Genomic DNA, 25,799 nt, shown 5'->3' with positions numbered 1-25,799 from the left:
GCGTGACTGGATCATCAGATGGAAGGAGGCAACAGATGTTGCAGCTGAGAAAGAACAGTGGTGGCAGAAGGTAAAGGAACTTTGACAGACAGTGGCAGCCAGACGATCACAGAGGACGGCTTTAGAAAGCGCAACCCTCCATCCCAGCTCTTTCCAGCTCCTTCTAGGTCAACTTCTGCAAGTGGGTAGGCTGAAAAAGAAACAAGATCAAGAGGAAGTCTGTTTTGAGACCTAGGGAGAAACAATACAAGTTGCAAGATAATTAATGGCATAAACTCTTGGAAAACCTAGAAAGGAAAGGGAGCTTGAAAGCAAGATAAAAGGGTCAGCTGCGGAAGAAAGAATGGGAAGCTTTTCTGCTTCAGACTGGAGGGAAGGAAGCATGGTAACCTTCCCAATGGAGAGAAAAGAAGCTCAGGAGTTTCATTAAGATGTTTTTATCTCAAAAATTAGAAGGGTAGGTTGTCTGAGGGAAGGGGGAGGTAGAGGTGGTTGAGGACTTGATGAGTTTAAAAAATCATCTGTCCTGAGCAATGAATGCATGGAACAGCCTTAATAAGAAAACTTTCTTATCAAGTCATTTCAAAAGAGTATCTTGTATAGTGGTCAAACCTGTAACTCGCAGTTACTTGGGAGACTGAGTGGCAAAGATCACTTGAGCCTGGAGTTCTAGGCCAGCCTGGGCAATACAGTGAGATACTGTCTCAAAAAAAAAAAAAATAATAATAATAAATCATTTTCATTTTCTCATTTGTAAAACATCTTCCTCATTTTCTTTTGCTTTCCTTCCCTTTCAGTTCCCTCTATCCTCATCACTCAAGATGTGAACCAAAAATATTAATTTAGTTTGATCTCTCCAATTTCTCCCTTACTTCCCCTAACTCTTGATTGACTGGAGTGTTTTATCTTCATTGCTAAAGACCTGTGAGGTTTGATGCTGATTCTACGTATATTTATGTCAGCTCTGTAAATGTGAAGATCATGGCAATCCATGGCAAAAGAAAGGGAGCTCGTGGATCAGAAATTGAAGCATCTAAGGCAACATAGCCACAGACTTCTACCTCTGTCCCAGAGAAGGTCCCAACAAGCAAGGCATACTGTCATGATGGCCTTCGAGACATTAAAAGTCATTCCTCAGGGTCGGTCATGAAAACTGCTACACTCTGGATTCTGAGAACACACTAACCTGATGACTGATTCTAGAAGACAGAACAGTGTGGAGTGCAAGGCACAACACTGCTAACTTTAAATCACAGAAGAAGCCCTATGTGTCCACAGGAAGCTTAGGGTCAAGGGAAGTAATGATATCACATATCACCTGCCTCAGCCAGTGGTGAGAGTTCAGTGAGCACGAAGCACTCAGCAGAGTAGTGCAGGCAAGTGTTCTTGTTACTATGGGTTATCAATGCCCTTAGAGACTTAGCCTGGGTCTTGGTGACCCCAATGTTACACAGTCAATCTAGAGTGTGAAGCAGCTCTGATGACAAGGGCTCACTCAAGACCAGCCTGGTCCCCACCTAAGCCCTAAGTCTGGTTTGAAACCAACCCCCTGCACCCACGAGGAAGGGCATGAGGGAGGAGCACCTGGTTGCATTCCCCCACAGCCAGGAAAATCTCTACATGAAATTTTCTCAGTATTGACAATTTATCATGGTTTCACAAAGACCATAAAATTGTTGAGTGAAGCACAAAAGATTCAATGAAGAGAATACTGGATTTTTAAGCCAGAAAATCTATTTTCTTGACCTATTTTAACCTCTGGTAGCTGTGTGCTCTTGGACAATTCAATTCCAATTCTCCTTTTTTCACCCATAAGATGGAACATTCATTCCTCCCACTGTAACCTGGATGTCTGGCATAGTAGTTTTATAGTTTGGATCTGGAATGTCTCTCAAAGGTTCATGTCCCAAGACAGCAATGTTCACAGGTGGGAATTTGGGGAAGTGATCGTATCATGAGGGCTCTGATCTCATCTATGGATTAATCCACTGATGGGTTCATAATTGAATAGATGACTGGGAGGTGGAGGAAACTGTAGGAGATGGGGCTTGGTTGGAGAAAGCAGGTCACTGAGGTGTGCCTTAGAAGGATTATATTGTCCCCAGCACTTTCTTCTCTCTCTTCTCTTTCTCTGCTCTCCCTCCCTCCCTCTTTCTCTCCTTCCTGGCCACCATAAGCTGATAGCTTTCCTCCCTCATGCCCCTCTGCCATGATGTTCTGCCTCACCATGGGCCCAAAATAATGGAACCAGCCAACATTGGACTGAAACCTCCAAACACATGAGTCAAACTCAATCTCTCTTTCTTTAAGTTATTTTTCTCAGGTATTTTTGCACAGCAACAGGAAACTAACACAGGGGGTATTCGATAAATTGATTTTTACAAGATAATGGAATCAAAAAAGAATCCTGTCAACAATAAAATGCATAAATCATAATTCTATATAACTCTTTAAAACAGAATAAGGCAATAATCATTTTGTGCTTCATTCTATAGGCATTTAATAAATATTTATTGATGGCCAAATATCCACTTTTTATAGTGTCTTAGATGATTGAGGTGATTTTTTTCAGTGTTTAAATCAATAATTTATCAAAGGGAATTGATCATGATTCTGTACCCCATTTGCTTTTCCAGCACAATAATTACAGCATGCATTGTTTATCATGGTGGTAAAAGTAAGATGTTTATTTAACAATTAGGAACCATGGTGGTTTACAATATTTAATGTCTATTTGAAGTGAAGACATGGGATAAACCTATCTGGTCTCAATTTCAGGAAGAAATTTATTTCTACATAAAACTAGCTTTATAGACACTCCATTATAAGTCTGTTTGGTGGCCCTCTTTAAATTGGCTGCTGGAAAGCTAAAATCTACTTTTTTTTCCCCTTTCTGTAGGAAGTAGCTAAGCTTTCTAAGTATGTGTTTTGGTCACTAACATCATTTCTACTTTCAAGTACTATTTCCACCTTCATTTCCAATTGTCTCAGAGTCACACTAAATGTGTACACATATACACACATCTCAAAAATAGGGAATTATTGCAAAAGACATAATAAATGTAGGTAGGAACTGTTTCCAAAACTGAACCTATTTGTTTATTTTAATCGTGTTTGGACAGCACAACTGTGAAAACTAATTGATTCCAGGTACATAAAAAGTAATGGAAACTTACTGAATATTTGTCATTTCCTCCAGCCTTCAACTATATTGATTCTAAGAAAAGATGTTGCAAATGCAACAGAAAAGGTACATGGAACAAAACTCAATAGAAACAGGAATTATTTTTTTCTTCTCTAAGAAATTGCATATGAATAATATGGAAATAATACGGTCAAATTATATTATCTTTGAGACATGGTCAAATTTCCAGCTACTGTCAAAGCTCAGTAGGAGACATCGTAAATGTATCTGACATATTCTTGGACACAGATAAATTACATTGGCAGATCCTACATACAAATCTGGTACAGTATACTGAAGGGTTTGGATGAAGATTTTATGTTTGCTGAATATCCATGGGGTTAAAAATCAGATTTAGAAGCACAGACATTAGTAAGTTTTGAATCCATTTAATCAGAAAGCATTTCAAGTCTCAACTCAACCTCTCCTTTTAAGGCATAAGCAGCAGTTATTCGAAGTGTTACTGAAATTTTAAACAATGAAGTAAAGAAAGGACCTGAAAACCATTTTCAATGTCATTTCGATTAACCAATTACATGTGATTTAATTTGATCTTTCTTTTCAAGTAAATTCATACAAAGAATGTGTGTTTAGAATTCCTAATTTGGATTTCAGTCAACATCAACCAATATCTAATATGGGCATAATGCCTTACTTTCTATGTTCTTCACACCTATTTAAGTAATTTGAAGAACATAATTTAAACAATACAACCAGGAATTACTTACCCTGAAACATCATAATAATTTTTAAAATGCATTGGTTTCAGTTTTAAAAACAGCTAGCCAAAATCTGCAGGCCTACAAATGGTTTCAATTCACACGATATTCAGTAAATCCACATTAACTAATGCTATTTGAAATCTTACTTTCATTCTTTCTCATCTATCACTAAAGGGAAAATAATTTGCTTGAAGCAAACTTATTAAAAAATTTTCAGGACCGAGGTGGTAGCTCAGTGGTAGAGCACTTGCCTAGAATGCAGGAGGTCTTGGGTTGGCCCCCAAGCACTGGGAAAAAAAAAAAAAAAATCTTCATTATTCACAGATTCTCTTCAAAACAAGCAGAAATGGAGAAAACTAAATAAAAACAAAAAAGTAAATAAAACATAGAGAATATGACCAAATTAAGTACTTAATAATTTAATATATTCTCTAGTATCTATTAGGCTTGCTCTGGTTTCATTGCGGAATTAAGACAAGGTGCCAAAACTAATATTATTGCAGCATCTGCTCCCTGATTTGAACATGGGTGTAAGTTTTTTGAAAAAGCAGATTATAATATGTGTTTTAATACAAAACAAGCAATCCAACATAAAGAAAAAAGTCTTAGTAATGCCTTGTCTATTCAAAACTTATAATTTCAGCCTCATAATATCTTTGTAATGTGAGAAGAAAATGAAGAAACTGATTCTTAGAAAGGGTAAGAAACAGAGTAATTTCTCAAAGATCACACCTGCAACAGTCTGTCCCTTGGCCTCCAGCTTCCCAGCACAGGCTGTTGGCATGGACCATATGACACAGAGATCCCTCTGCTCTGGACCAACTTTGGGCAAATCTCGTACTTTGAGCTGAGTTTCCTGCTATGTAAAATTGTAACCATAAAGGTGTTGGCCGCACTTTTACACCACTCTATGCGTGACTCAAAATTGAGATGACATGTGAAAGGTACCTGTCAATATTAAATAACCAAAAAACAGTTAAAGTAGTTTTAAATCTCCAAATGGATATTGTTGTCGGTGTTACTAATGAACAAAGCAGTGTTCTTGCTGAGAGAAGAAATAGAAGAAATTCAAAGACCTGATTCCTAATACTTCCTGCTTCCCTGAGAGCCCTAAGTCTACCAACACAGTAACCAGTCTGAAAGCTTGTATACAGTAGACTAATGTGACTACGCTGTGGCTAACCAAGGTCAGCCAAAACGTCGGTACACACCCATCGGCAAACTTGTATTCACTGTATTCATTAAATTGCAGTCACTTTCACATCGACTCATTAACCCAACACTTTACAAGTTCTGAATGGGGAATTTTTAATTTTCTTTTTTTTTTTTTTTTCAGTCTTGGGGATCCAATCACCCAGAGCCTCAAACCTGCTAAGCAAGTGCTCTACTACTGAGTCACATCCCCAGCCCTATTTTCAATTTTTTAAGGAATTAATTACACTTTATCTACACAAGTGAATTCAGATAGAATTAAAATAACTCAGTTCTAAATTATTTCATATTCCTTTCTTATAGGGAACAAAGAAATGAGCTGTAACCTATCAAAAGCAACAAATCCGAGTTTCCTCAAGACACAGGAATTCAGACTTTAAGTTAATGCAGGCACAAAACAAGTGAGTGAATCTCACTCACTATCACCCCAAACTGTAGGCAAAGTAACAGTTCTCCCTTTGTGTACATATACGTCTGGTGTGTCCAAATAGTACATATTTGGACACCCATGTCTGGAAAATCCTTTGATTTGCTACGAACCTCACAATTTAGAATGGTATACACACGGCTACGTGGGCTTCTAGGTAACAGCATCTAGTGCCTGTCAAACATGGAGGAAGACACTCAGCTCACGAAGCCCCAGGAAGTTCTGCCCCTGCCCTTGGGCTTGTGTGGTGAGGGGAGGATGTCGAGAATCTCTTTTGCCATTGCACCTGCTGCCAGGGGAGCCAGCCTGATGGCACCACTGAGGGGACAGAGTAAAGAAGCTCAACAAAAAGAAGGCAGAGCCTGAAGGCTGTGGCTAAGGCTTGGCTGAAGGCACACTGCCCTGGACTGTTGGGATCAGGAGCCAACCAGCTTCTGTTTTCTGCTTTCGAACTGGGCAGGCATCTGTTTCTTGCCATCAAACATATCAAACACACACCCTGGTTAGAAGACCTTGGTGAAAATAGCTTGGGATGTTTTTTGCGTCTTCTTCGATCTTAGAAAATGAGAAGCCCAGGAATAACAAGTCTGTACAGTCTTTCTTCTGGGTTGCAATTTTCTGCATAACCCACCCTTGCAAATGAAAAGCAATTCTGCTCCTGAATGTTGAGGGTGATCCCATGCAGGTTGGGTCAGGGTGATGTGGACTCTGGAATTAAGACAGAACTGCTTCTTAATCCTAACATATCATTCACTGGTTCTGAGATCTTGGTTAAATTACTGACCCTCCCAACATCTGTGTTTCCTCATCATAAAATAGGAACAATTATGTTTTTTTTATGCCAGAAGATTATTACAAGTATTAAATGAGATGCCACATGTAAATCATTCAGGACAACAGCTGGCACTGGTTAAATGTCATAAACTATTGGCATTCTTTAGAAGAGAGACCATTAGGTAGAGGAAGAGGATGAGGGTAGAAGGGGAGAGGACAGAGGAAGTACTGGGGAGTGAAATTGATCAAATTAAGTTCTATGCATATATGAATATGCCACAATACAACCCACTATTCTGAATAATTAATATGCACCAATAAATAAATAAATATTGGCACTCTTTACATAACAGCAGTTAAATTTCTCACATTAATATCTATGATAAGAGGTAACATTATATTTGCCAAAGCAGGTATTTGACTTTTATTATTTAAGTTCTAAGAAAAACAGGTATATCTCATTAGTTGAAAGTAGTTATTTGATTTTGCCTGTAAAACATGTCCCTATCTATAGACTTTGTCTCACACAAGTGTAATTTATATCATGAAAATATTAAAAGGCAAACTTTTTATTTATTATATTTCATAAAGTAAAACTTATTAAAGAGAATATCACTATTATAAAAATTTCTGTTCATTTTTGTTTGTTTGTTTGTTACAACAGAATGGCTAACTATAAAATGTAACTTATTTCTCAGCTTGTCATCAAGAAAGTGTGGTTCTGGTCCTAAGTGTAGCCCAGGAGAAGCACAGAGCAGTCCACAGCACCACCTAGGCATCCTTAAAGGACAGATGGGGACGTGGATCTAGTCAATTTCAGAAGGGCCATTCCTTTACAAGGGCCCGAAACACGAAGAGAGGGAGATCATCAGGAATCATCTTTCCTGGAAGAACTGCCAGACATCTTAAGAATTAAGACTAAAAGTCCATTTCTGATCTGTCATGGGCAGCTTCCAAGTCAACAAATTATTTGAAAAATTAACCCTTGTGGAGAACATTTTTCCCAAAAACATCACTGAGTCTCAAACATCAGAGTACTGTCAACTAACTTCCATAATGCAATGTGAAACTGTGTTTAAAGTTCAAGGCGGAAGAATAGCAAACTGGTGACATCAGAAAGCAGGGAAGCCTCTGGGCTAAGATCCAGCTAGTGAGTGAAAACAGTCCCTTGCAAGGAACACTACATCAGCACCAGGCCTGCGACAGATACCCAACATCACTGAAGAGTTAGAATTGTACCTTGTTCCATTTATGAACAAAAATCCATATACATATCACTTAATAACAAGGAATCACAGAATCTTTTCAAATTTGGGGAATTACTTAATTACTAAAGGCTATTCATCCTCAGAATGTTGAAAAACCTTACTTTTTTCCCCCTGAGAACTTTTCCAGAAATTAGATTAAGCAGCAAATATTTTTCTTTACTTCAGACTCGGTGTCTGGGCTGCAGCAGAGCTGCAAGGCAGCAGAGAAATCACTGCAAATGTCTGCATTTGACCAGTGTGAAAAAGCTGTCTTCATTGCTCACCAGCGTCTGAGGAATTCAACCCTAGGAAGAGGAATCGCTGCTTTTGGCTGCTAGAGTGTGTCTCTATTACTGCAATTTTTAGATACTTATCAACATTCAATTAACATCTGTGATATGATATTAGTCATTATTAACACTTATTAAGCACCTCCACCTCTACTCTGAGACATACAGAATTCAAGTTTAATAAGGTGAGACTCTAACTGGCAGACTTGATGGATGCTTCCCTAGGAAACATCTGATTCCTTTCCAAGCTCAAGTTTCTAAGTATTTAGCCTCCATTTTTTACATACGCCCATATGCTCAGACACAAAAAAGGCACAACGGATCACGGATCATAATGAGTAAATTCAGATAGGAAAACTTACAAAAGAATACATTCTCTACTTAGAAAGAGATGACATCTCAGAAATGGCTTCCTTCTAGCATTCTAAGGAAAGTTAAACAGAATAAAAAGAGAAAATTGGGGATATTTCAGAAGAGGAATCCCCCAAAATCCATGGAGGGCATTTTCTGTCTGTGGAAATAATTCAAAGAACCAATTAGATTTTCTGACTGGAAATAAACTCCTGTTATGAGGGGCAGTGTGTTTCTTGCTGGGCTAATCCAAATGGCTCAGGAAAGCTGTTCTCTACCCAACAATAGCTGTAGAGGAATCATCATTTTATCATTTGTTGCTTCTTAATGTTAATGGGCAAATAATGGCATTGCCTGACAAAGACTAGTTACATAATGATAATTACAGAGAAACCTCTCCGCTGTGAATAGACTGAGTCTTGCAGGAGTCACCCCCCTGGGTGGCATGGGGAGAGCTGAGCACTCAGAGTAGCTCAGGGAGAGACGGGAGGACGCAGCAGGGGGGACAACACAGCAAAAGCTTGCCTTTCCATTCTGCTCTGATGCCTGTGTGGATCAGAAGGCAGAGGACATGCCCTGGGGTCTCACCAAGTTTGAGGTTAAGCAGTGGTTATATCCAAAAACATGGTAACACGGGACCCCACGGAGGCAAAGCTGTAGGTAAGAGGTGCTGTAATAGCAAAGAAAGAACCCCACGAGGTTAAAGCAATTATCAGCACATTTAAAAATACTTTATCTTGTTCAATTCTTACTTGAGAAGGTTAGATAAGGCCAAAGGTCACAGAGGCAGTAAAAGCCAGGGACAGGATTCTAAGTTAATTCACTTTTACTACAGAATCTTAAATATTTCTATTGATCCATGGCACCTCTCACCTCCTGATTATACACCCTTGGATAAATCACTTTACCTTAGTGGGCCTTGGCTTCCCCATCTATAAAATGGGCACAATAATTCCTACTCTGTTACTTTCCTGGGTTATTGTAAGAACCGAATGAATCTCCACGCAGTCATATGCTGCATTCAGTCAATGATGGGTTGCATATACGGCAATGATCCCATAAGATTGTGTCATGGACTGACGTGGCAGAGTCTTAGTTTGTATAACTACACTCTGTAATGTTTGCAAAACAACAAAATTGCCTAATGATGCACTTCTCCAGAATGTGTTCTGACATAGTGTGACGCACAGCTGCACAGGAAAATAATATTAAAATGGCAATCACTGGATCTTATGACATGAATATTAACCCCAAGGACCTTCTCAATCAGTTTTATAGATGCTCCATCACAAGTCTTCTAGCCATAACTTAAGTACTAATTTGGGATTATGATCTTTCATGGCTCTGGGGATTTCCTAGCTTGTTCCAACTCATCTTTTTTTATTTATCTATTTTTTATTTATACAGACTGCATTTTGATTCATTGTACACAAATGAGATACAACTTTTTGTTTCTATGGTTGTACATGGTGCAGATTCATATCATTCGTGTAATCATACATGTACATAGGGTAATGATATCTGTCTCATTCCACCATCTTTCATTCCCCCACTCCTTTTCCCCCTCATTTCCTCTACGTAATCCAAAGTTCCTCCATTCTTCTCTCATCCCCAACCCCCTCCCCCATTATATATCATCATCTATTTATCAGGGAAAACATTTAGCCTGTGGTTTTTTGGGCTTGGCTTATTTCACTTAGCAAGATATTCTCCAATTCCATCCATTTATCTGCAAATGCCATAATATTATTCTTCTTTATGGCTGAATAATATTCCATTGTGCATATATATCACAGTTCCTTTATCCATTCATCTGTTTAAGGGCATCAAGGTTGGTTCCACAATCTAATTATTGTGAATTGAGCTGTTATGAATATTGATGTGGCTGCATTACTGTAGTATGCTAATTTTGAGTCCTTTGGATATAAACTGAGGAGTGGGATAACTGGGTCAAAAGGTGTGTCCATTCTCCAACCCATCTTTAAGTCTAAATATGATCCATCTCCCTGAAGCCTTCCCCAGTCCCTCTCCTCTCCTACGACCCCACAGGGCAGACTTCTCCTAATCACTCATCACACTGTATAATCTGTCTCAGACTAGAAGGGGAGGCCTTGGAGACAGGGATTCTGTCTGTAATTGTTAACGTACCACTAGCTGCTATAACAAAATCCAAAATTCTTAACACTTCCTTCACAATAATTGTCTAATATGTGTATCCAATAACTGGGTGGCTCCACTCTGGGCATAATTTAAAAAACTAGGATCCTTGAAGCTTATGACTTCACCATCTGTAACAAGGACTGCAAGCACCTTCAAGGCCTCAAGCTGAAGGAAGGGGAAAACAGGGAGGGTCAACCACGGAGGGTTAGGCATCAGGACAGGAAGTCGCACGTAGGACTCTCACCCAGGTCCAGTCACTAGAACTCGGCCGCATGGCTCCTCTAACTGCAGGAGAGTCTGGGAACTGTGGTCTTAAGTGTAAGCCCAGGAAGGATGGGACACAGGTTGGGAGAACAGTCAGCCTGGTGCCACACATGCTAGAAACTTCCAAGATGTTCCCTGACATACAAATGAACCAGTGTAGAAAATATAGGTATTGGTCATGAAGTAATAAAGGGGAAAAAAATCACTGTATGCAAGGCATTGTTCACAGATCTAACTCACTTAATTTCACAGGTCGATGCTTGCCTTCCTAGTCCTAATATACCCAAGCCCAGTACTAAGGATGAAAAAGGACGTCACTAAAAGAATGCATCCTAATCAAAGCCAAAAGTTTCCAAAAAGGAATCACCTTCTAATAAGGGAATATAAAGAGAGGGGAGAATCATGAACAGAGACAGAATTTACTGGCAATACACAAAGAAGAGGTAGAGAGAGCATGACCCAGTCTGCTTGCTGTGCGATTTGCTTTAGAATTTTACATTTTTATAACACTAAGATGGAAATTCCTGTCACATGTCTGTAGCTCAGTTAGACTTGACAGCATAAAACTTTGATTCTGATGCTTTAATATCTCTGTTGATTTAAGGTCAATTGAGTTTAAAGACTGATCAAGTGCATGGATGAAAAAGACATTTGGAATTTTTGTTTTCTGTAAAGTCAGTAAGTATACCAAGAATGAACGCAGGATCTTTTAAGGGCACCACAGCAAGCCCTGTTGAATGTAAAGTTTGATTTAAAAAAAAAAGTCTCCATTTGACCAAGTCCAGACCGTCAGTGCATTTAATTCTTACAGAAAGAGATCTTTCAAGTGCAAGTGGAAGCTCCTGTGGGGCACAAAGTGCCTGTGCCACTTTTCCATCGTTACCTGGAAGCTCCAGGTGCTGAAGCGCCAGGGCTCCCGCTCCAACCCTGAGGATCTCTTTCCTTTAGTGGAGTTGGCTCCACCACACAAGCTCTCAAAATAGATTTATTTTTGCTATTTTTCTGACTATATTTTAAAAGAGAAATGACATAGGATTCGCAGATGCTGGAGAAATAATTACAGTTGCATAGGCGAGGCATATAATTAGTTGAAGAAGAGGGTAAAAAAAGACTTCACCTACACTCTGTGGGCATGAAGGCTTGGGATTAACTGTGAAGCAACTGCTGTCTGCATCTTTCACAGCTACAACCAACACGGAGGGAAAAAAAAACAATCCTACAACTAGACACACACACATACACACGTAACTCAGGACACAAAGACATCCTGCCTAAATTCAAGTGAGCACAGACGCTTACACTGAAAATATACTCAGTTAGCGTCACCCATGGGTGTGCAGCAAAAAACCAGAACAGAACAAAGCAGGCAGGAACAATGAGCGATTCTTCTCTTCCTACATTCAAGGGCCACAAATACATCGCTGGCGTCACAGAGAGGGAACCTCTCTTTTTGGCAGCTGGCATATTGGAATGTCGCCCCTTCATGCACCCAATTCCTGAGGGATGGGAGGATGTACAGGAAGTACAGGCAAGGAACCAAGTCTTCTCCTTTTCATAGAAACCTGTGAATTTCAACCTCTAAGCTGCAGGAGCCCCTCGGTATGAATATCAAAATCTATTCGTACCTATTTTCACAACCTTCTTTAATTATTTTATGAGGTTTGCAAGCGAGTTTACAACAACCCCAGTGTAACCAACTCCAGTTCAAACTTTAATTGCCCGTGGAAGCACAACACCAATTTATTTTTATCCAACATGGATACATTTTAATTGAAAGAATTTGCTCTCAGCTTCAACAATCACGCCTTGGTGGTGAAGAGCTCAAAGGACGTGTGAATAATTATAAATGAATATTACACGTGGCATGGCATGGCCAGCTCCACTCAATTTCAGGAAAAAGAATTATACCAGTGTTAAGGCAGCCTGATGGTCCCACAAAGGCAGGGTTTGGAAGGTACATGCAACAATAAGTTCATGCTCTTGTGATCAAGCTTGATATTAAGATTTTAGAACATCAAAGTCCACAACTCTAGTCCCTTTGGGGCCCAGGCAGGTAATGAAGCTGGAGTGGCCAAGATGAGAGGGAGGGTGGTGTCCAAGAGCCATGTGAAGAATGGACATCTTGCCTTAATGTGGATTCAACTGAGGAAGAAACTGTGCTGAACCAACATAGACAATCAGAGATCTTTAGTGACCCCTGCCTGGGGGAACAAATGGACAGCATATTTTTCTCAACTGAACTTTGCTAAGGGATTAAGGAAAAATTAAGATGCTAAACATTTTTCTGTGGTATACGTGCCGGGGTCTATAGACACACAAGTGCATCAGTGGTACACAGACTTCATCCACAGTTCTAAGAGATGGCCCAGGGCAGTGGGGGGTGGGGCAAAGCTGACATCCTTTAAGAAAACAGGGCAGCCCAATAAGGGCTCCAACCTGAGTATTTGGCCAGTCCACCTCTGTGCACAGAAATTGTCGCAGGGTAAGTGCTAGATAATTATTCTGAATAGACTTTTTGAAAGATGGATGGGGAATATCTAATCTTTAAATTGGACTCCGGGGGTATTACTATCAAAATATTAGCCCTCAAGTGATGAAATAAGCAAAAAAACAGAAAAAAAGAAGTAATCAATAAAAAAATCCCTTAACATTGCACAAAAGAATGTAACTTTGCCTAGTAGGAGGTCCTGAGTATTTGTGCGTCAAGATGATGCTAAGTGCACACCAGGTCACTAAACAACAGGATGCAGTGTAAACAGAGGAGTAATCCGGTGGGCTGGCAAGGCCAGCAGGTGTCCTTAGAGAGTCTAAGGGGCCAGGAGTGCACGGTGTGTGACCCTGGGCCACTTCTAGCCAGCCTCAGGGCAGAGGGGGCAGCCTGTGCCTCTCACAGAGGGCCGAGAAGCAGGTGCCATGAAGATCTTCTCCAGGAGCTTCTGGATTGCTCTCCACCTGACCTTCCAACCAGCCTCCCAGAGCCCAGTGGTCAGAACCCAGGCTCCCCACAGAACACAAGGACCTTTTCAGAGCTTACTCTCCCTCTTGGTGCAAGAGAGGGGCAGACAGGTCACGGAATCCCGCCTTCGTTTGCTCTCCTGCAGGCCTTGCCAAGTAGGGCAGAGTTTTACAGGAAGAAATCTTCACCGTTACGGGGGGGAGAAGCTTTTCAGGACACAGACACTACTGGGACTGTCCTTGGCAAACCAGAACATGAGGTCACCGCTTTCATCTATCATTTTTGTGGGCAGTTAATTCTCCAGTTTAGCAATCACAATTATCTCCTTTCTAAAGAAATATAAATGTGGAATATTTGCTACATTCAAGGCATTGCAATAGCTTCTGAGCTAGTCATGGACAGGGCTCACAAAGATAAACAAGATATGATGCTTGACCTTAAAATTTACTACTCCCAGAGAAGAAAGACAAAAATTTCTAACTTTCTGGACACATACATGTGACAATCTTATGCTTACCTTTTTGCATGCATTATCTCACTTAATCATGGAAACAACCCTGAAGTAAATGGTATTACTCCCATTTTTTTTAGGTAAGTTTTGTAGTGATCATGTAATCATCCAGGGTCACACAGGTTACAAGGAGCTGGCGCTAGAACCAGGTACATCCCACTGCAATCCCCCGCTCTTATTCTGTGAATAGTACTACTAGAATAATTTAAAAGAGGGAAGTGTGTATCTTTGGTTGGAGGAATCGAGGAGGACTTCATAGAGGATAGTGGTATTAGATATACCTGGAAATACTGAGTTAGAAGGATTTTGAAATGCAGGGATTAAAGAGCCAGGCCACCCAGGGAGGTGGAACAGTGCACCAATAACCTTGGCCTGGCGAAGACTAAGCTGGAGGCAAACAGTCAGCTTGACTAGTACTCCACAGTTTTGTATGAAGATCTCAGAACCATAAGTCTGGAAAGGTCAGCTGAGGCCAACTTGCCCTTCATATTTAATTTAAGTAAATATGAACCCCAGTTTGCATGCTCTAAGGACACTCCATATTTAATTTGCATTGCAGACAACCAATGCATCTAGATGAATATGTCTCAGAGGCAGAGAGTCTCGTATGGCTGGCCTGAAGTGGGGTGTGTGTGTTATCAAAAGACCGACAGGGTATAAAACTGTGGCTGAATGCAGGCATGGTAAAGTCCCTGTACATTGACTTAATGTAAACTACTCATTACGTTTTCCATAGAAACACTGTCATATCCATAGCTAGTTATCCATGTTCTAATAAAAAGTCCTAACTTGTATTTGCTAAGAATACTGTCTTCAGCCTGTGAATTGCCAAGGGTGGTATCATAGTCATAATTTTAATGATCCAAGACTATCCAGGAGCCAAAAACTTTGCAAGACTATGGGGGTGGCAGAGAGAGGCTGCAGAACTAATGCCAAAGTGACTCCTTGGACAGAGGTTCTGCACAAGACCAGGAAGAGCACTGGCTGGAGCAGAGCTGCCTTGGAGACCAGGCCCAAAGCCCATGGGATTAAGTCTTAGGCAAACTGACTAGAGTAATCAGCTTCACAGCATCTCCTGACTTTCAGGATCTTCCCTCACCCAAATGAGGTTCCTAAAGGTGCATCTCTAATCTCATTATTTTTCTGCTCCAAAACTTCCAGCTCCACCAAATCTACCATGTTCCAAAACCCAGATCTACCACTGTGATCCTCCAGAATCTACTCTTAGCTGTTCATCCAACCCAAACTTCCACCACATCTACTCCAATATCCTCAGTTGTAGAAATAAATAGGGCTTCATCACTGTTCTCAAGCATACCAACCTCTTCCATCCTTATGCCTTTGCTCAGGCTATGAGCTCTGCCTGGCAGACCTTCCTTATCACCTCCATCATAAGCTATTAAAACCTAACTAGACAGAAGAACCAGTTCATGTACCAGCTATTCAATGAAACCTGGAATACAATAAATGTTTTGTATGCATCTGTTGCATGGATGGATGGATAGGTGGATGGATAGGTGAATGGATGAATGAATGGATAGATGGATGCATGGATGTTGTGAATTTCTCAGCTGGTAGGGATCATTCCCTTGTCAATGTGCCATAGTATATTTCTGTTCTATTCTGAAACTCTTTGCATGTTCATTTCTTTCATAAACATCTGGATGTATTTCTTTTTCTTGTAAGTGGAAAACTCTAAAAGACTGAACTATATTTGTCTTGGTAACCCACACAAATCCTAGTATAAGATCTTTCATAGATTATGTGCTTAAGATAAATATAAAAAGTAATATGGGTTAGACTCCATTTATGTATGATGTGTCAATGCATTTTATTGCCATGTAAAACTAATTAGAACAAATTTTTAAAAGTAATATGGGAGGCTTGACAGGAGGTAGTGAATGTACATCATGGTTGGCTTCATACATTTAAGGGATAAATCTGTGGCATGAAGGCTTGGTAAGCAGACTGAGCTTAGCCTTATCTTAGATGGAGGTTAGGTCTCTAGTTTGAAGTTAAGTTTTGCCAGACATGGTCAAGGTCATCCTACTCCTACCTCCTCCTCCCTCAGGAATCAACTCTGGCACCACACCTTCCTTGAAGCTTTCTGAGAACACTCTGCTCACCCCCTGCCCACACAGTCAGGGTCCTCCCTCCTTACCGGGCACGGGCACCCTTCAGACACAGGGCTGAGCACACTGCTGCATAACTGTTGCTCCCTCTGTCTGTCCTCAGCTCAGAGGAGTTGGCTCCGCTCATCTCTGCAATCCATCATCTTCAGAGCACAATCAGGCACACACTGGCTCTCAATGAAGGTTTCCTAGTAAGCATTTTATTTTAGAGTTACTTAGCTACGATTCTGATGTTTTATCTACTAAATACAATCATCATTACTAGCAAAACCAGGATAGGTTACTAATCTCTTAGGAGAATGGGACTGAGGCTTCAGTTTGGAACATCACTCTGCTTCTTACCAAGGTTGTGATCTTAAAAAAATCAACGACCCTCTATGGGCTAATTTCCTCACACCTCCAATAGGGATAGCAATACTGACCCTAGAGGATGTTGTGAGGACCAGAGATTATGCAAATAAGGCACCTAATAGAGTTTCTGGTAATTGAGTATTGCTATACAGTGAAAGAAATTAGAATGACTAAGGGGACAGGTAAATGTTGAGATATATATTTTTTCAATGAATATACATATATATGTAAGTTATTTTTTCATATTACTGTTATTTTTTTTTTAAATGGCAAATTGAAAAAGTGAATTCAGTAATGTCATACAGGCATAGTCCACATCTTTGGGGCTATAAATTATTTGTCATGCTGCCAGGAAGAATAATGCAAATATGAAGCAAGATACAGGGAACACATGGAGTGGAAGGGAAAACAGGTCAAAGACGGCAGAGTGGGTAAGGTTCCATGATCTGTCTTCAATCTGATTTCTTTTCCATGGTGTTCAAAGAAGAATTAAAAAAAAAAAAAACCAGTGAGGAGCAAAGAGGATGTTTTCGCAACATTAAATATTTAAAGTGGGTCGATAAGAGCTCTGTCTCTCAGGAATTCTTCCTCATCTCCATGCCTCCCAGGCAATGGAAGTGGTGCATATGTGTGCCACACAGAGACAAGGCAATGTGGAAATGTGTTTGTGACAGTCTCCAAAGAAGAATCTAGTGTCTAGCTCCCTGTGTAAACAAAAGTCATCCCGTTCAAAGAACAGTACATCAGGAAATTCTCTGGACGATGTCTGTTTTCTTGGGGGGGTGGTGAGAGAGACAGGGAGGGAAGGCCGGGTAGGGAGAGAGCGCGCTGACAGCATTCCACCACGGAATGACCTCAGACGCACTGGAAGACAGGTCATTAAAAATACAACACATGGGAGCTCTCTTCCACTGCACATGCAGAGAGGTTAGTGAAAGCAAAATGATCACTTAAGATCAATTTAGGAAACCTGGCTTTATACAAATAGGAGTAAGTAGGTGGATTTGTCCAAACCACGTTATTTACATCTTCAAAACCCTATCATTTTGTGCATGGCTAAAATTTCTTGCATGTCACAAGTCTTTCTCCTCCTCCCCCCTCACACAATGTGGCTGCTTTGAAGAATGTCAGACTGGGAATAAGGAGAAGAAAGAGCCATCATTTTGAAGTCTCACAAAATTCACAACTGAATTTAAATCAGACAACTTTTAGCTTAAATATTTAAGTATTTAAATGGGTAAATGGTGCACAAGAGGCAAAGCCAATGATACTCACATTGTGGGATGAAAAACTTTCTAACACACTCTCGCAACACAGATTTCACTGACTTCTCTCCCTGGGTTAGATGGGTTAGATGTGTACTTTAATTTAAATCCTTTAATCCTACAATCTCAAACGGCACCTTGAGTTCTTCTGACTAACGAATATTATACAAATGAGAAAATAAATACCAAAATAGTCCCACATTCAGCCTCAGATCAACATGGAGTAGCAAGAGCCAGATTTACCCTTCCGCTTGAAAACTACTCTAAAGACAGACAATATATATAAACATATACATATACATATACATATATATATATACATATATATATATATATACATATATATATATATATAAGCAGCTCTTGAGATGACCAGCCACCTGGGAACAAAGGATGGTGATCCCTGGAAGAAGGGAAGCAGATGAGGTGTGCCCAACAGTCTTCCCAGCTTACCGCCTAGAGAACTTTCAGGCCACGCACAGAAAGCAGACCCCTAGCAGAGACCAGAGTCTCTGTGTGTGGTACCAGGGTCTGGAGCCAGAAGCCCAGGGAGCACAAAGTGGTTAAAGACCACAGGGCCAAAGATGAGGGAGAACACTGTTTCAAAGACCATGGACAAAGCATTCAACTGAGGAGCAATCAGTTGAATATGTGTGCATATGAGGCACTACCCACACCAGGGGAAGAACATTCTGAAAGCAATGAGAGCACGTGCCAGGTGTTGACAGAGGGCCAGGAATAGTGCCTCTTGGACAGGTAGATCAGAAAACCTCAATAGTAAGTGAGGCACTGTTTGCAGTACAAAGAAGGCTCTTGCCTCAATAGTGGGGAAGAACTGACCCTAGACTAAACGCCTCCCTAGTTCTACCTAACAAGGTTTATAAGCAAGATCTGAAAGGAATAAACTGTCTCCAAGAATCTTCACCTTGCCCCACAAGAACGCGTAAGCATATTTTTTAAGAATTCAAGTTTCTAGTACTCAGTAAGGTCAAATTCCGCTACACCATCTAAAATTATCAGGCCTACAAAGAAGTTGATCCATGTAGAGGAGAAAAATTAATTTTCTACCTCCGAAATGACACAGATAGAGAATTAGTAGGAAAAGAGACAAAGATATTTTAGCTGCATTCCAGAAGTTCAAGAAGCTAGGAACTTCTTGAACTCAGTTGAACTTCTAGAGAAGAAAACCTGAAAATCTGAGACAAAAAATACTCTGGGCAGCAGATTAGGTGCTAATGGCAGATTATACTTCGCAGATGAAAAGGCTATTGAAGCTGAAGACATAGCAATAGAAAGTAACCAAAAGGAAAGAAACAAAACACTTAGTCCTAGCAAAGTCTACAATTCCAAAAGTGTGTCTGCTGTGGTTTGGATATAGTTTGAATGTGTCCCCCAGAGGTGCTGAAGCTTGGTTCCCAGTTGGGCAACATGAGAGGTGGTGGAAACTTTAAGAAGAAGGACCTAGTGGGGAAATTATTAAGGGCACCGCCCTTGGAAGCGATTAACATAGTTCTTATGGGACCTCAATTAGTTCTTGACAGAGATAGTTGCTATAAAATAGAGCAACTTTTATGGCTCTTTGGCTTCCTGTCTCACCATGTGATCTCTTCCTTCCACATGTACTCTCACGGTGATGCCATCTGTCATGATGTAATGTAATCAGGTTCCTTGCCAGAGACAGCACCACATTGCTTGAACATCCAGCCTCCAAAACTGTGAGCTAAATAAACCTCTCTTCTTCATAAAGTACCTGACCTCAGGTATTTTGTTGTAATGATGGAAAACAGACTAAGAAGTGTCTGGGAGTTCAAAGACTGTCAATTGTCCTGAGGTTGAAAGTCATCATATAGGTGAAGATCAATTTAACACTTTAAAAGAAAATGTTTATTTTGTTAATAAAGTTGTATGATTTTATTGACTTGTCTCACTTGATAATCTACTGATGGATATATAAACTGTTTCTAAGATCTATAAATGCTATAGAGCTTTAAACGAGGACTAATAAAAATTATGACTTTTCTATTTTAAGCAGTTAGCTATATGTGTGTGTATATAAATATATATATATTATATACACATAACATGTATTATATATAATAATATACACATATACATGAACAGATACATGCAATAATAAGAACCCATTGGTAGGCTATTATTAATACTTGTAGCATAATTACTTTAAAGCAATGAAAATCATTAGAAGAGCTTATTTCACTTCAGAGATAAACATTCTTTGTTTTTCTAATCTAGTTTCTAACTGAAAAAAATCTTTCATTTCATCTATAGCTTCCAGTTTCTGTTGCTAAATATTCTGGATTCTAGAAAATATCACTCACATTCAAGATTTCATTACTATATATAAACTGATGACCCACACCTTTATTTAATTACCTTTCCTTTATTTTGCCCCTTTGGTGATATAAAAATAGCATAGTTTTAAATTCGACTTATAAACCATAAGACATTTCTACCTGCCTGCCTCATCAGATCTGATATTTTTTAAATAAGCCATGTATTCACCTTCTTTTTGTAATCTTTGCCCTACTACTTTACTGACTTAATAGCACATCCATGCTGGTTCTTGGAAACATGTTAAATAAGATATAATCATCAGTGTCTATGGCCTTGAGCCAGATAAATGGAAAATATTTTTATACATATGTATGGTCAAGCGTGGAGAGAGCACTATTGGAAGAGGAATGAGGAGGTGACCAAGGGTACTGGGGACAGGGCTAGGGAGGCAGGAAGAAATTGCATAATGGGGATAGCCTTTACACATCCAATGTGTGTGGAAATACACCTAATAGAGAAATTTAAAAATGACACTAGAGGCAGAGGAAACAGCTACCGTAAATGCATGAAGTACAAAGACACAAAGTATATTCTGGGAACAAATAAATGTGGGTATGGCTGCAGTGCAGGTTTTGTAAAGAATAATAGCTAGATTTGAGGAATGAGGGAGAAACTGAAAAGTGGGTCTAGATAATAAAGCACTTCTTATAATGAGGTCAAGACATCCAGATTCATCCTGGAGCACGAAGGGGTACAAGCAACTTGCCCCTGGTGCAGCAAGAGTCAGAGGGGTTCATGATTCCAGCTCAGATGACAAGCTAGTGGTGGGGATTTAATGGAGACACGGGAGGAGAAGCAGGTGTTGGAGATAAGTGTGATCTGGACACACTGAATCCGAGTTTATTTAGGCCTAACAGAGATATATAGCACAGCTGTGCATCACTTAATGACCAGGACACCTTCTGAGAAATGGATCCTTGGAAGATTTCCTCCTGTAAACATCATGTCCCCACTCAAGTCCCTTCCACAGGCTTGATCTCATCAAACACAGCCTCCCCTGTGTTCCACCCCAGGTTTCTTATCACTCTGCATATTTGCATATTGGGGAGGATAGCTTCTCCCTCTGTGTCAAGGACCCGCCCAGGCCACCAGATACCATTCCCTTCCATGCAGTTTCCTATCTCACGCTGGCACGCTGCTATTGCTCCCATGCAGATCTGCTCTAAGACCTCCTACAGCCAAGGATGCATCTCCCTCTTCCAAGCCCTCCCTGGCGCCATATCACTCCAAACACTCTGGGCTCTAAATCATCAATTACTGCTTGGAAGCTATTAATCTTTAACACAGAAAAAAAAAAAAAAGAGTCTACTGCCATTAAGTTGTTCAAGTACAAGACAATCTGGTTCTGTATAAATTTTTATTTGAATTTTTTATAAAAAATATTTGTAACAGTTTCAGGAAATATGAAGAGAAGGGGAGGGGGCGTGAGAGTTGAATACTTGATTGACAGTTACTTGAGGCCAGGCCACAGTTATATTCCACTCAAATTGAAAAGTAATAACTAGGGCATGTGAGGACTTCCGAAATTATCCAAAGACAAGCAGATCAGTTAGTCCTCCAAGCTATCCTCTGACCCCAGGTTCTAAAAATAAACTTTTAAGATTTTAGGGGCCCACATTTCTTCTGAGACTTGGATATTTGGTCAATATATCACAGAAATACAAAAGTACCTTTTAAAACTATCATTTGGTAATTAATTGGCCTGAAATCTAGTCAAAATATGATGTCTCAGGTTTAGAATATTCTGCAGTTGTAGTCGGAGGCAGAAAAGATACACTTTGAGAATTAGGCTCTGTCCTCTCCCTAATTTCACTTAACCTGCACACTGATGTTTTGACCACTTGGAGATGATTAGCAGTTACAGCCCAGTGACAATCACAAGCTCAAATCTAAAATATTTCATTTCTAATAAGCATCAGCCTATTACTTCTGGTTTAGTAAATAGGAAGTACCTGTGCCTCTTACGCACTTTGCTGCATACAACAAATACAGAGGTAAATAAAACATTACCAGCAAGTATAAGATCCTCAAAGTTCACACCTTCAGATGTAACAAATGAATGCTAACACAATTTTAAAAGCAAAAAAAAAAAAAAAAAAAAAAATACACAAAGATATAGAGGAACACTGCAGACAAAGCAGGAAAAAAAGCTACTTGGAGGAGTTGCAAAAACGTGTGAGAAAGTGACATTTAAACTAAGTCTCAATGGGGGAAGGGAAGATGAGAAGGAATTTATACATATGGAGCATCGATTGTCCTCCAGACACAAGGGACTTATCTCATTGCTGGCCTGTTTTAAAGATGTTAAGACTAAGGCAGGACAACCAGAGTGACTTTTATCTTGCCACACCACCAACTTCAAGTATTACTTCATATGTTCTGTGCAATGCCTGAGCTCCCTCCCAAAGACAAGGAATATTTCAGGTAGAAAAGAGTAAGAATCATTATTGCTATAGTTAAAGCTTCTTAAAAAGTATGTCTTTTAAAATATTTACTTTTAATAAATTAACATACTATGGTTGTGGCTATAATTTTCTATCTGCCTGTAAAAAGCTTTCAAAATTCATTAAGAAATGCCCAGGGTACAATGTCATTTAAGAAATGTGTGAGACTCTAAAAATCATATACAGAATGTTGTATCCACGTGCATTTTTTCCAGGAAAAAGGATCAGGAGCTTTTATGTGCCTCAAAATGGAACTATGAACCTCTCCCTCTGAAAAGGTGAAGAACCACAGATCCACTGAGTTTTGCTAGGCTTTTAAGTGTTTTTTCAAAAGGAAAAAATACACGTGAGATTTGGTTTCATATATACGGAAAGGCATTTCATATACAATAAGGAAGAAGATTAATATACTCTATTAATAATGTAACGACTTGATAATGAGACACTGAAGTGACCCTTACCCATGTTTCTAATAACTACTCAGGATGTTAACAGTGAAAGGATCATTTAGAAAGCTAATTTCCTTTTCATCATGCCTGTTAAGTGTTTACTTTAATTCACATCCTGTGTTACCCTATGGGAAAATTTTTCACTAATACTGGGGAAAATCCCACAGGGTTACACAGGATGTGAACCGGGCCTGCACTGAATGAACTTCAGCTTGAAAAATAAAATTAGATAGGTGAGTTTCACTTTCTGTTTGTCATAAGTTCCACTTTCTGGCTCCCAAAGTTTAGATGCATTGTGTACCTGCATTTCTGAGATGGCAGTTCAACAGCATCCCAACGTTCTCACTGTCTTTTTAAAAGAAGGATTTCTCTGTGTTGCACAGCAAAATCCTTCCGGCAGAAGAGGCAAATCTGTGGTGTCAATCAAGGCGACTGGCTGGAGCACTCCCGGGGCTCCGGCATACCTGTGCTGCACACAGTTCAGCCGCCGTTTTCCATTTCCTGTGGAGAATACACATCATACCACTTCCCCTATAGAAAAGAGAAAGCAGCCCAATTTAATTGCTGATGGAAACATTGTCATACTTTCCACTGGCCAAGCTTGAAACCATTACTGATCTAACCTTCATTAATTTTTCCACAACAATTTGCAGAAATGTCAGGAAGCAGCTGTAAGAAGACTGATTAATTGCCTTTATCACAGCTACTTCACCAGGCACTCTCTCTCCCTCGTTCTCTTTCTCTGTTATTTATACATCTGCATGTATAAATACATATTTCAGCTTTTAAAAAATTGAGGACTTCTCTGGGTTGATTGTTATGGATGGCAGTATGTCTTACTGTGAAAACTCCAGATCTATTTTTGATGTCTTCCAATGTCCCAAGTCATTTCAGAACTGGAGGACACCCCATGAAGTTCGGGACAGCATCCATGAGGGAAAAGATTGCCTCCTGCCCATTACTCAGTTCGAGCTGTTCAAACAGACGTTAATGGATTCAAGTCTTATAGCAACACTGCATTTATTAGTCAATCACAGGAGCTAAAATTCACTTCCGAAATGTGAATTAGAAAATCAAATGCCCTTTTTCTGGTTTTTTTTTTTTTTTTCACTTTCTTTCCTCCCTCATCATTTAAGTCTGAGCTATGCCATCTGTCTCACCCTATCAAATAATGTGCTGTACATGCCTGGCAAAAATAAGTGGAACAGTGCACCTCAGAATCCCCCGTGTGCAACCACTGAGTGTCTCTAACTGGTACACAGCAGAATCTGGCCATCTGGGGTAACCAGTTACAGCAAACTTGGCTCCTCCACCACTCAGACTTGCAGACTTTTAACTAGTTGGCAAAATGTCAACTAGTGTTCAAGAACAGAAACACTAACAAACATTTTTTTTTTTCAAAACACAAGAATCCACATATATTTTTTAAAGCAAACTGGCCAATGTTGCCAAAGGGAAGGCTTTGAAACAAAGATCAAGGAACCGTCACATCCTTGACACCTAGCAACACAAACCTGGTGTTCTGCAGCACTACTCAAATTTTGGGTAAGAACGTGTCTGTCCTTCCCCCATCTTGCTGGAATACATACAAGCAAGGGATTAAAGCTGAACCGATGTTGAACCAAATGACACCTTTCAGAGACAGCTCTGCGTGACTAGGGAGAGTTCCTCCTAGGACCATGTTAAAAAAAAATCAAAAAATTCATCACAGATATGTATGTTCCTAAAACCAAAGAAAAACAGACTGGACAATGGTAGTATGTAGCATTCCAGTAATAACTGGATATGTAGCACCCTGGCCAGATAAAGGGCTTTGGAGCTGCAATATCTGCTTTTAATTCCACCTTTGCCATTTACTAAATATATAAATGACATCAGACAAGTTACCTAACTTCTTTGTATCTAAGTTTTCTTATCTGTAAAATGGGAATTAAAAATAATGTTGTCAGAATCATTAAGGGAATTGTATAGTGCTTATAAATGATACCTCTGAAGTGAACTATAAAGGTTAGCTACTAATTCTAGATTTTTCTTTTGGTATTTCAGGCATATATTAGTCTAAAAGTGAGGAGGAAATAATGTGACGAGAGTTTCTAAATTAAGAAAGTCCACCAAGTAGGCAGAAAGTTTTTTCCCCTGATAGTAAAAGGATGGTAAGGGTACAAATATCACCACTGAAACTGGATCAAGCAATCATAGTTTAGGATTGGTATCTTAAATGTCCCTCAAAGGCCACCAGCTACAAGGAGGTAGGGCCTAGTGGAAGGAAGTGAGGTCACTGTGGACCGGTCTTTGAAGGGCTACTGGGACCCCGGCTCCTTCCTCTGTTTCCTGCTACCATGAGCAGAGCAGCTTTGGCCCACTATGTTGTCTCACCACAGGCCCAAAAACAACGGAGCCAGCTGACCAGGGACAGAAACTCTAAACCATTATCCAAAAGAAACTTTTCCTCCATTCAGTTGTTGATCTTAGGTATTTTGTCACAGTGATGGAGAACTGACACACAAGGGTAAGTATCTTATGTCTTCTGTTGACCTCCACAGTGGGTTGTAGGACAGCATGCCTTGTGACGCTATGGGACATCAGAGAAAACACAGCCGGAGATCATCACACCTGACCACCACTGCCAGATCTGGAAAGGAGAGATGGGAAGAAGCCACCACAGGCCAGCGAAATGCAAAGAAAGAGGGAAGAGGACTTGGCCT

At 39.9% G+C, this 25,799-nt stretch overlaps 1 protein-coding gene across 16 annotated transcripts in view; it reads right to left on the bottom strand.

Moving 5' to 3' along the window:
* Positions 1-25,799, bottom strand: part of HIVEP2 (HIVEP zinc finger 2) — a 182,645-nt gene that overhangs the window by 40,965 nt on the left and 115,881 nt on the right. For 3 of the 16 annotated variants that reach the window (XM_079146805.1, XM_079146804.1, XM_079146798.1), the window contains 2 exons: positions 23,396-23,625; positions 16,260-16,418 (listed from right to left, as the gene is read on the bottom strand). The exons of 9 other annotated variants lie outside the window; for them this stretch is intronic. The gene's annotated coding sequence lies outside the window, so the exon portion shown is untranslated. The remainder of the gene's footprint in view (positions 1-16,259; positions 16,419-23,395; positions 23,626-25,799) is intronic. 4 more of the 16 variants (XM_079146808.1, XM_079146807.1, XM_079146806.1 and 1 more) reach the window with 2 other exon arrangements.

This window comes from Sciurus vulgaris, assembly GCF_902686455.1.
Source record: "Sciurus vulgaris genome assembly, chromosome: 7".
In the NCBI taxonomy this organism is placed as follows: Eukaryota; Metazoa; Chordata; class Mammalia; order Rodentia; family Sciuridae; genus Sciurus; species Sciurus vulgaris.
The sequence above is the reverse complement of the archived record's forward strand: the minus strand, read 5'-3'. Positions and strand labels throughout refer to the sequence as shown.